The following is a 13274-nucleotide window of genomic DNA, read 5'->3' on the forward strand; positions in this document are numbered from 1 at the left end:
ACTCCATGCAACAATCGAAGAATTTTCCATGAATTGCATTCTCCAATTCATGGAAAATTCTTAAAATTATATTACAAATGTAACAACTACTTTATAAAACGTAACAACTACCTTACAAACGTAACAACCTCAGTGTCGAATTAATGATCTTTGGATTATCGAGCCACATTTTACACTTAACACCGAACACTACTTATGAACAAGCTGATTAATTTAACATGAAATTCTAACTCACCTCCGTGTTTGTTGAAATGCACTCATATCAAATCGCATTATGTCAACAGAAACGATTCTAACTTATACGAGTTTGTATGCACACTTTAACGAGTTTATACATTTATCCGATTCCACTAGTACACTAATGCGAGTTAAACTGACATAATAAGAAAAGTATCAAGTGGAGTCGTAAAGTCATGACAGTACGCATTTTTTTCGATTTCATCTGGCACTTCGCGAAACACACGATTTTGCGAATAAGTAAAGGTCTTCGTAATAAAACATCAAAATATCCTTTACTACGATGTAGCAATACCCTGTAAAAGTTGATTTGTATTCTTATATTCCTTTATCAGATACATCGCAATAAATTCAAAAAATCGCATCATACGCGATTAAAATTGTCCCTCCGTCGTACATACACGATCAAAACTTTGGGGTCACCCCCTTAAAAATATGCTATTTTTTCGGCCCATATCTGCGCCAATTTGCGTCCGATTTCAAAACCCTAGATCTCATTCAAAAGATAATGTCAAAGAAACTTTGAACATGATTTAAATTAAACCTTTTCAAAAATGTTTGAATGTAAACTTAACCGAACTGCCCATGTTCGCATAGTTGACGTAATCACCATTGCCAATGTCAGCATACTCAAGTTAATATCCAATACGAGTGCATATTTCTGACCAGTTTGATCACCTGGAGTACGAGATTCAACCGTGAGTAAGATGTCAACGTTGAGAAAATTTAGAACTTCGTATTATTCATTGTTAAAATTGCAAAAGTGTGTGGAAAACTGCAGTGGCGCTTACGTCGACTACGCGAATATGGGCAGCGAAAGTTGCCAAATTTTCTAAAAAATTAATATAAACTTACGGCAGTGTCGCTGGAAATTGGGTTGACCAAATTTTATGATGAGAGTGGTAATATAACCTCATATTTCCTATTAACTTTCAGCTGCTTTTTACCGAACTTAGTTAAACAAAAGTTTTGGGTCACCCCTCAAAATGGTGTATCGGCCCAAAGTCACTATCGTAAAACATGGAAAAGTGAGTAAAAAGAAAATCGAGTTAAGTACTGTTCCTTTTATTTCCACTAAGAATTTGCATCCTTTGACAGATACGTATTTCGACCTCAACTGTAAGGTCATCTTCAGTGTCTTGTGCTCGACTCCAAGTACAAGACACTGAAGACGACCTTACAGTTGAGGTGGAAAGTCAAAGGATGCAAATTCTTAGTGGAATTGAAAGGAACAGTACTTAACCCAATTTTCTTTTTACTTACAGGTATTCCACTAACAAGCCAAGGTTCATGGTTCACCATGGATAAGTGATTTGTTGATATCTATGTCATCTTCTATTCAATTTCAATTTTTCTTGGCTTATTTGAAACATAATGATTGATATTTACTGCATAGACATCCCAAGAACAACTCTCAGAAATCCCGAAAGAACATCGAACAAATCTCGGAAAGAACTTCTTATCAGATTAAATGCGTATAAACCTCTGGATGTAAATTTGCGAATCCAAAGTTGGTTTAACTAAAATTTTTAATAAAATCATGAAGAGAAACTGCAAAAAAATAAAAGAAAAAATTGCGATAGCTTTTGGAAAGAATTCAAGGAAAAACATTGCCAAACCATCAGCACAGGGAACAGACATCCCAAGTAACAATCCTAATTCTATTTGGTTTTATTTGTTTTTATGATAGTTTTATCGGAACATTGCATATTCTAGTTGATCTTATCGGAGTTTCAGCTGAGCATAACTATTCTTCATCAATATGTGGTTTTAAAAACACCTCCAAGAATACTTGAGGTTCAGTTCATAAAACCATAAACACAACAAGAACTGTTGAACTTATTTTCAGTTTTATAAGGTTCTTGTAGTTATCTTCAATCATCCGTTCTTGATCAAGAGCAACTGTTCTCGCAAGAGAACAGTTTGGTACATGAAAAATACAAGAAAAAACTCAAGCATCAGATTTTGATTCTCACCGTTCCATTATTGCTGCCAATCAAGAACACTTACCCGGAAACCCAACCGCGACACGGTGCAGTGCCAAGTTCCTCCGGTTGCAGCATCCGAAATGAGGTTGATTTGGTCATCCAGGACGTCGATTCCCTTGTAATCGGGAGTCAAATAATCGACCTGCAAAATCACTTACCTGTTGGAAATGCTGACCGGAGGAATAAGGCGCTGCACCACATCAAGGGCGGTTCCCGAAAAAAGGTCTGCCTGGTTGGCAACGGTACCGGGGATGATTAAATTTATCGCACGAAGTTCACAAAATCCACCGCGGTGCGATAATTTATTATTTGTTTACAATTTGGCGCACATGATTTATGACGTTCTCGGCGGAGTTTGCATAAACCTACATCAAGAACGTTATAAACCTGAGTACTCTTGAATAATACTTCTTACCCTTGCATAAGATGAAATAAATTTAAGACGTTCTTGATGGAGAACAACCAGGCTGCACTGAGAACATTATAAATCCTAGTATTCTTGTGTTATGCTTTTAGCTCTGGCATGAGTTGAAAGAAATTTAAGACGATCTTATGGTGATGATGATTAAAACCATCGATGATGGACTGACCACCGGCCTAGATTTCAATGGAAGCCATGTTGAGAAAACTCATGAGCAATGTTCGCATGACAAGGAATAATATTTTTAAATATTTTATTAGTGCGTAATAATGGAAGCGCGTTACAATTTTTGGAAGTATCTTGCAACATATATACGATGAATTTTGCTTGGCATTTGGCATCCTTGCTACATCCCGGAAATATTTCTAATTTGTGTGATAAATTAATCCCGATTACAATAATGTGTCATTTTCATTGTGTTTTAATTTCAATTTAATTCACCAAACTTTTCTGTCGACATAAAAGCTGCATCAACAACAACACTGACAAATTTATTATCGTTTTATCGTGCACTTGAAGAATTCTACAAGGAGAGAGCAATTCGCCTTGAGGACAACTTGGGAAGTACAACAAGTTTTAAGAGAAATTTGAAAACAACTCTCCAAGAGCATCTTAGGATGGGCCTCTTTGATCTTATGGCGGGTTTATGGTTGAGTTGATGTCGTGTTGTAGAGCAATTTGGTTTATGCATGGTTTTAAAGAACAGGTGTTGAAGAATACTTCAAAAGCATTATAAAATTAATTTTGTTACTTGGGATCCAAGTTTAGATTAGTGAGCGAGGAATCATAGGGTTTATGGAATTACTTATTGGACTCTTGTTTTTGTTGAATTAAACATGCATAATCTTTCCCGGAAAACCCCATGAAATTTTATTTTGTCGTATGTTACACCGTGGTTACGTACTCCGCGTCGTTCAGATGCGCATCAAAATGCTGCTCAGGTCACCCTTGAGAGTATCTCAACCGGAATGTGCTAGGTAACCAGTGCTGAAAATTTTATTCCGTCCTATCTAAATTCAACCACCTATAGCTCATTTTAGAAGCTGAACCTGAGAATATGGTATGCGAAAAACTTGGGCGGCTAGACCAGTTCTGCAAGAAAATTACGGAAAAAACGCTATTTTTCGAATATTTAAGGTAAATGTCACGGACTATCTTTGAAATATGCCAAATTATATTCACCGTGAATATCACTGGCATTTTTTGAAGGTAGTTCGTGACATTTACCTTAAATATTCGAAAAATAGAGGTTTTTCCGTGACTTTCTTACAGAACTAGTCTAGCCGCACAAGTTTTTCGTATACCATATTCTCAGGTTCAGCTTCTAAAATGACCTGTAGGTGATTGAATTTAGATATGATGAAATGAATTTTTCAGCACTGGTGCTCAAGGATGTTTTCACTCAGTTCAAAACCCGATCAGTAATCACTCTTTCCCCACTCAATCAACACCCACAGCAAAGGGCCTGGTATAGGTATACCTCGATTTAGTGGACATTTCAGTTTTTGAAATGTCTATAAAATCGAATTTTACATAAAATCGAAACAAAATATTTTATTTTATTTTTATTTAATTTTTTTACTAAAATGTACCAAAATATATAAAAACTGCATGGAAATTGAGTTTTCGATAAAAGGCTCGGAGTTTTTGGCATATATGAGTAATTCTCGCTAAATAACGAATACACCACTATCTCGATATTTTTTTTACGATCAAAATCTTTTGTCTCCAAAACTATGTATGGTTGATTGAGAAGCCAACATTTTGAGCAATGAACATATGGACGCTATTGGCATAAATGTCCCAAAAAAAATCGAAAATACATTCAGGGATTCATTTGAAAATGTCTCTGAGGATTTATTTACCCTGGAATTTGATTACGAATTGCTTCATAAATTCTCCAGGGATTCAATCTGAAATTCCTCAAGCGATTTCTTCGGAAATTTAGAGATTCGTGACAAGCACTTGATAGAGCATGGTTACTGGTTGTGCTGTATTTGACGAACGATCTTTCTGTATGAGTAGTGTAGGTTTGTGCCACTATCTACTCGGTCGCCTTTTGTGGCAATTCTGAGGCGTTAAATAAACCTAAGGGAATCCAGAATTTTCGGCCTCCGAAGTTCCCACCTCAAATCATCAGCTGATTGAATACTAAAAAAATACCATTAAAAAAAATGTACATAAAATCGAGGTAAAATGTACATAAAATCGAAGTACATAAAATCGAGGGTCTATATAATCGAGGGTCCACTAAATCGAGGTATACCTGTATCACATATACGTTTGAAAACTGGCACAGTAAATTCTTTAAGAATTTATCGAAAATTTCCCATGTGTTCCTTTATAAGAGTCACAAAGAATTATTTAACGAAATATGACAAGAACTGCTTCACCAATTCCTACATGATTTTTCACAAATCATTTCAGAGACTGTTTGAGAAATTCGTCCAGGGATTATTTCAGAAATTCCTCTAGTTATTCATCCATAAATTTCTCTAGGCATTCGTTCGGAGAATCTTTTGGATATTTCTTTAGAAGATCCTCCAAAAATTTCTTCAGAAATTCTTGTTGAACTTCTTTGTATTTTTGTTTGCGGAACTTGTCCGAGTACTCGGCCAAAAAATCATTCACGGACTCTTTCAAAAAATCTTCCCTTGATTCATTTGGAAATTTTCTTCAGAGATTTGTTTAGAAACTCATTCTATTCTTTAAATATTACAAAGCATTCTTCCAAAGCATATTTCATTATTTACTTCTGAAATTCCTCAAATTTTTTCTCCAAAAAAATATTCATGAATTTGAGTAGAAATTCCTGCAGGGATTCTTACAAAAATGCTTTCAGAGATTCCTTCAGAAATATCTTTAGACATTTGTTCAGAAATTTCTCCTGAGATTCTTTCAGCAATGCCTTCAGAAACTATTTTTCAGAAAATGTTTCAAGAGTTCCTTCAAAAATTTGAACTGTGGGGGGGGCTACTTTGGGAATTCTTCCAAGGATTCCACCAAAAATTCCCACAGCAACTCCCAATTTATATAGAAATTCCACTAGTCACCAGTGATTTCTCCAGAAGTTTCAGAATGAGTTATGTATGATTTTTTTTAGGAATTCCTCCAGGGATTTCTTCAGAAAATCCTTCAGAGATTTACCTTTTTTCATCGAGTCTTTTTAAGATTTTATTCTAGAAACTACCCCAGAAAATTTCCCAACACTTTTGTTTTAAATTCGACTAATAATTTCTTTAAAAATATCTACAGATTTTCTTCCAGAGATTTCTTTACAAATTTCTCCATTATTTTAAGAAAAAAACTTTCACAGATTTTTCAATAATTCTTTCATGGACCGTGGTGAAATCCATCCTAGGATTCGTTTAAAATCTTTCACTAGTTCCTGAAAAAATCTTTGGAAACTGCTCATAGATTTACTTCAAAAATTCATCCAGGAAATCTGAAAGAAATTCAGTTAGATTTTTTTTTCTCTGAATCTTCTAGGGAATCCTCTAGACTTTAAAATATTATTTAGAAATTTCTCCAAGTACTCCTTAAGAAACTTTTGCACGGATAGCTTCAATAAATCTTGGATAGATTCTTACATAAATTCATCTACGATTTTTTTTTGGGATTTCTTTAAAAGTGATTCCTTCAGAATTTTTTCGGAGCATTCATCTAGAAAACCATCCTTGAAGTTTCTCCAAAATATTCCATGAACTTTTTTTAAAATATGATTCACGGATACATTGAGAATCGAGACCTAAAACTTCTTAAAAATTTTCTCAGAAGCTTTCGAAAGAACTGTCTCCAAGGATTGCTTTAGAAATTCTACAAGAGATTATTATTGTTAAGGACTACCAAATTTATTCACATAACTTTAGATATTGCTTTAAGACATTTCATTTCCAGAAATTGCTCCAAGGATTTCTTAAGAAGATCTTAGGAAATCCTCCAAGGATTGCTTCAGATTTTTTTTTTACATATTTTGCAGATCTCCACAGAGGATTGCTATGGAAAGGCTGGGATTTCTTAAAAGTTATTCCATAGATTCTTTTAGAACTTGCTTCAGCAGATCCTTCAAGAGTTGCTCAAGGAATATAATACAATTCTCGGTGAGGAAGTCATAAAAATGTTATAAAAAGTTTGTAAAAAAACTTTGAGGGAAAGTCTGGCGAATGAGCAGTTTGCATGCATCCGCCAAAAATGTTGTCATTACTAAGGGATCCGTAAAAAATATAGCCAGAAAAACACCCTATATATTCCGCTAGGGATATTTATAAAAAAAATGAAGTCAGAAAGGGAAGTTTGAGATTACGGTAAATATATAGAACAAAGTATGCCATAAGGTATGTTTTGGCGCTAATATGGGTGCTCCACAAACAATTTATTGATATTAAGTGCTCCGCGTGTCAAAAGGCTGAAAACCCCTGCATTATAAACTTTCGTGATACAAACTGCAAGTTTTTAAGCTGATTGAATACTAAAAAAATACCATTAAAAAAAATGTACATAAAATCGAGGTAAAATGTACATAAAATCGAAGTACATAAAATCGAGGGTCTATATAATCGAGGGTCCACTAAATCGAGGTATACCTGTATCACATATACGTTTGAAAACTGGCACAGTAACTCAAAATCTGAATGAATACTGAGTGATCTTGCACTGCTGTCATTTAAACAAATGTTCATCATCGCATGTATTTGTAATGAACTGATAGAATCGTCTCTGCCAATCGGTAGTTCATTATCACTTTCCGATCCGATTGCGCCTTTCATGTTTTGTGTCTTGATCGAATCAATTTCTATCGCAGTTTGATAATTTTCGGAAGCTCAGTTTGCATCTGTTTGTCGACCGATTTTCAAAATAAAAACATTAATCAACTGGAAATACACACTGTATCTCATAATTGATCAGGCAAACGCCGATTTTTAATCAAAATTGTCAACTATGGGACGGGGGGGTCTGGTCAATGTCTACTGTCCTTACAAATTTCGAAAATTTTGTATGGACGAAAGTCTACGAGGGGGGACGGGGGGGTCTGAGATTGCCAAAATTGAGTCTACGTAGTTTATGGACAGCGCCCTTAATATTGCATAAAGTTAGTATTGAAGTAAGTCATTTGAACAGTAACCGACAAATCGTTTCACTTATGTTTGCTTCTAGTCATCTTAAAACGATTTCAGTCAGCCAGCGCAACCATCTAACAGGAAGCGATTCCTTGCCATTTGACAAAAAAATGTCACTTAAATGACTAGCTGAGCACGGAGCACCAACATTCCGCCACACTGAAAAATGATCGGAAGTCGGGTCATTTTTTAACGAATGCTGGGCCACTGCTGGACGCACATCGGATAACGGTTGGGACTATGTTGGGTTTGACGTCATCAATGATGACGAAACCAGAACATATGCTTGCTAGCTGGGGCAATTAAATGATACCTATGTGCCGGTCGTCAGTCATCGGAGAACCCTGACTGCTGCTTGGGTTGGTGTAAATGTAATGATCAGAGGTCAGTCAATTATCCTGATTGTAAATGGAAAACGCTTGATTCGTTCGTGTGGAAAAGTGTACTAATTTATGATTTAGTATTTGGCTTTTGGGACGCATTCGGGATTCGAGTGGTTTCCAGGGACTTTTGGGGAAGGAAATGCTGCTGATATATTAGAGGACAATTAGAGGACAAATGGTGGACTTGCATGAACATGCAGTGAAAACCTCTTATTTAAACGAACATTTTTCACGCCTTTTATTACATTATTGGAAATCCAACTGGTTACACCTACACTTATGCAGAAATAGAGTGCTTTGGGAGCAACAGGAAGAAACGTGAAAAAATGCCTGTCGATTGCTGCCTAATGCTACATCAACAAGAACTTGTGGAAGAAACTGATTCGATCAAAATGAACGCACTCAGCAATCTTCTGCGAAAACTATCGCCAAGTGATTGAGCACCGCAATGTTTACAACCGACTTCGATCAATGCGTGAGAGAATCACGGCCTTGCTGCCCGACTGTCCATTCGGTTGGTGAGGCTGAATGAACTTAGCCATTAAACGTGTAAACTTGTTCATTTCCCGAGTGGCAGTGTATGTAGGCTGTACCAACACACCGGTCGAAACGGTTGTTTCAAACAGAGAGAAAATATCAGTTTCTCTCACTGATTCTCTCGGAACTCAACAACACTGCTGGTGCTATAACTCTCAAAAGAGATTAGCTAAGGTCCATTTCAGTAGCGTTTAAATAATCTCGGGGAGAATAGATTAAAGATATTATAAGAAACCCAACTACCACATCTGAGGCCAACAGAAGGCGCGAGAAATTTGACTAGAATTTCATCAAAAATCTTCTTCTCTATGGAACGTGATCCAAAGATCTGTTGAAAATTCTTCAGGTTTGAAAGAACCCACTGAGCACTTGATACACACTGTAAATAAAAACATAAATAGGTCAAAAACTTGCCAGAAATTCAAGCATAACACCGTGAAAGTTACTAAACAGCTAGAGAAAAGTCACCTGTATGTGATACGTTTCATCTGTTATATTTTTGAAGAGTTTTTGCCTGGTACATATATTTTCAACCTAGCTTATTTTTATCATCAACAGTACTGAGCAAAAATTGTACTACACTCAAATTAATCGACTGATAAATTCTATGTGCACTAACCACATAGATTGCTGTCGGAGGAGAAAATTATCGGTTTATGTGCAGACAATGAAAATTATATGTTAGAGAGAGATCGTAGTAGTCGGTGGTGACGAACGGAAGTGTTTTTGCTTTTGGCAGTTTTTTTTTCTCGTTGAAAATTTTGAGATTCCGCTGAGGATTCGACGGGTGTTACGCTTCGCAAGTGAAACTTTTATCATGGAATAGCTGCTCAGAGGCTTATTTTTAAGATCGCGAGTGTGTGACCAGTGGAATATAGCGAAAAAAAATGAAAGTCAAGACGATAGCTGTGAAAAGAAAATGAAGTGTTGTGTTGGTTAGAAAGATAAAATTCCTGCCGAAGAATGTGAGGATCGAATAACAATGAATCGAAATTGGTCACGGAATATGGAAAAAGTTGAAGATCAATCAAGGAAGAAAAGTTATTGGCTCAGAAGAGATCAGAAATTGGATCATTGCCAGCGACACAAAGGGAAAGTCGCAAGGCACAATATTTATATTCTTGACAGTTTCAAACTGAAAAAAAAACAGCCTGCTGGGATTTTCAAGTGATGTATTCCGGTTCAGTCGTTAATTTCAAAATTAAAACGGAATAAAGTGCAGTAAAAAGCAAGCGAAACATTGAATTGAAAGCACGTGACAACGGCATTGTGTAGAGAATTTTGTGCACCGGAACGTTCTGGAGCATGTGTTGTTAGTGCTTCATTTGGAGTTTGACTGATCGATCATGGCATCCATTTCATTATCGATGAATGGAACATTCGAATATATGAATTTGGTGAGTTCGTTCTGATTTATATTGTGTAGTTATCTATATCACAATCACGATTGTTATGTGGATTTCTTTTGGATTATTTTCCATATTGTCATTTTTTATTATACGTACCTACATACTTGGGGAAGGGATCATTCTACTTTCTGTCTCGTTTCAGAGAGCGAGTAATGGCGCTTAAGCATAGGCTTTCGAGCCTGGACATAAGGCTGAAATTCATTTGTCCCATCCCAGGAAGAAGAGCATCGACGGAGTGACATTAACTTTCTTAGCAAAGTCACTTCCAACGTATTTATTGTACATTTAAACTACATACTGTACTGAGCGGTTGGTACGAGATGTCCCCGTTCTGTAATTTTATTGTATCAATAACGCTGCACAGTAGGCCTGGCCACTTCAATTCTTGTATTACATCTTTGATGTGCTGCAAGCATTGATAATGACAAGAAAAATGATAGAAGTAGTCGATTCTATCATTTTCCAGGATTCTTTCAATGAATGGCTGTGTTTGTGTAGACTAGACTAGACTAGACTAGACAATGAAAATTATATGTTAGACAGTTAACCTACATTATTCAAAGAATACAATCAAAGTGCAGCAGCATAGCAAGCAATAGCTCTGTGTATACGAATTTTCAAAACAAAAAGAGAGATAGACGGCCATTCCGAACTATCCGCCGAGCAACTCGCTTTGTGTATAAAAGTTGTTTCAAGTGAATTATATTCAGCGGTCAAGCTAATTCAATTGGAAATTGTAAGGTAAGATAAACGTCCTTTATAATGTGAAGTAAAGTAACGCGTAGTTTATTCCTTTATAGCATCGTCGTCACTGTTCCGCGGTCGAGAAGAGGAACCCGTTGATCTTGTCGTTGCAGCATCCGGATGATATTATAACTGGGAAAGAATTGTTGGCAGGATCACTGCCTGGACCTGGACTAATCTGCAGTGCCCGATCAGACGATATAGCACTTCCGATCCCACTTCCCCGAAACAGCAACAGCATTCGAGGCTCATTCCGGATTGCCATTACCATAAGCTGGAAAGTGTCGAACTGGAACAAGGGGAACAAGCGCAAGTGGCGCAAGCATACTGGAAATTCCACCACATCAACATTAGTATCCGATGCTGCAGGAATTGGACAAGTCCGCAACGTGAATATTCCATTTTCTCTGTATACAATAATAAATTCCTCGTTTATTTCTATTTTGAAATCAATCCCGTGTGTTATTAATTTCATTATTTATTATTATAGTAGCCAGGCTCCATGCTATTGAAAACCAATTGCTTGGTTATTACAAAACAAAAGCGCCGCATATAGAATCTATCTTGATTGAGTCGGCAAAGGTTCGATAGCGGTGCACATATTTTTCAAGAGAAAAAGCAACTGGTTACAATCTAAGTGCAGAACTTTTAAATTCAATATGCATTTTTTTCTGAGTGTAGGTTTTTAAAACGAAACTTACCTTGTCATCGATTGCTTTTCAATCCTGTCATATATAAATGGGCTTGTTTCATTTGTTGAATAAAACAACGGAACAATTTTAGAATATTTATTTTAATTTCTGTTCTTTATCGATGCAATTATGTAATGACTTTTACCACATTTGTCAGCATAATTAGGTCGGAACAAATCTCATTTTCTTCTTTTCTCACTTTCCGCGTTGACTCGTCGAGGGGGGGGGGGAGATACATAATAAATGTATTTGATGGAAAATTACCCAAACAATTAGACAAAAGCGTCAGTTTCCTCGGATTTGTTAAGACACTTTCTAGACGACACTTATTTTACTTGAAAATTGTTAAAGTTCTTCAATAACTTATTTGTGTCCCCCTCAAAATGTCGAATTCCGACAAAAAAATTTCGAGGAGGGGAGGGGTGACATAAGAGAAAAACTAACTTTGTGTCAGCCTTTTGTATAACACAACGTAACCTCAGTTTTTTTACGTCAATTCTGCTCTTCGTCGGCTCAATTCATGTTGCAAAAATTGCTTCTAGTAAGTAATTAATTTTTATTCGTTATCGTCTATGCAGAAGATGTTTCGATAAACTCGGTGTTCGAATTACATTTGTGGTTCTGATGCAATATTTATTGAACAGGGATTCAGAGGCGTTTGTCACGAAACCCTAAATATTTGTTTTGCATCTTATTTGGGTGAAAGAATCAGTGCCGTAATTGTCTGTAAAATGATTCCTAGCGAGTTGAGTTTCCACCTTTTTCTCAATTATTAAATATAAAAAATAAAACTGAATAGAGTAGTATGTATTGTGCATCATTTATAACTTAGTTTTTTATATTATCAGAATTTCAGCACCATTTCTTTATTCTCAAAATGCATCTCAATTTGGTTGAAGATTGGCCTATCTATCGAGTGTAGATTGCGTTCCTCTCCATTGTACGAATATTCACTCGACAATGTATCAAAATAGTAACTATCCTTGCGATTTCCTGTAACCAAAGACATTTCAGCAACTTCTTCTTCCAGCGCATCCATACGATCGCTCAGTTCATCTAAACACGACATGCCCGCATTCGTAGACAGTTTCCCAACATCATCCGCAATGTCCTCCCAAATATTCATCAACCATTTGTTATTCGCTTGGAGGTTGATTCTTTTTTCAATGTCTCGTAGTTTGAATTTAAGGGCATCAATTGCCTGTGGATTTGCGCGATCTTTGAGATATTGGCTACGTCTGGGCGATTGACTGAAAAACCCGAACACAGTTTGCTTGATAGATTTAACGGCGCTAGGAGTTACTAAAGCCAACATCAGCCATCCGTTGAAAACGTCTAACACGTTAATGGATTCCCTAGGGGTGAACAACAAATTTGAATTTTTACCACGGCAAACAACCGACGGTTGACCGTCATATTCTATTGGGGAACAGCTAGAGTAGGAATCTTCTGTTGCCAATTGGTCGATATTTTTGGAGAAAATTTCGTATCGAGCGTCAAAGCCGTAGCACTCAACTTTCGTGGAGCCATCTGGCATCACGAAACGGTGGCAATTGTTCAACGTAAATGTTTTTTGGAAGTTTTGTAAAGGTTTCTTACTTTCCAAATGTGTAGGTTGCTGATCGAATTGTTGAGCTGTTTTGAAGAACAGCTTGTAATACGTGAAAATGTTTTGGAACACATTGTTCAGTGTTGAAAACTGTATTGCTGCATCGGATGTTAACAAAGTTGAATGATCTTCATTGG

The 13274-nt window shown here is 36.4% G+C and overlaps 1 long non-coding RNA gene across 1 annotated transcript; it reads left to right on the forward strand.

The window, feature by feature from the left end:
* The first annotated feature begins 9379 nt into the window (after positions 1–9379).
* Positions 9380–11289, forward strand: LOC134287793 (uncharacterized). The gene is made up of 2 exons (XR_009997551.1): positions 9380–10833; positions 10893–11289. It is a non-coding gene; the product is annotated as an uncharacterized LOC134287793 (long non-coding RNA).
* Positions 11290–13274: the final 1985 nt, after the last annotated feature.

Source organism: Aedes albopictus, chromosome 2, assembly GCF_035046485.1.
Source record: "Aedes albopictus strain Foshan chromosome 2, AalbF5, whole genome shotgun sequence".
In the NCBI taxonomy this organism is placed as follows: Eukaryota; Metazoa; Arthropoda; class Insecta; order Diptera; family Culicidae; genus Aedes; species Aedes albopictus.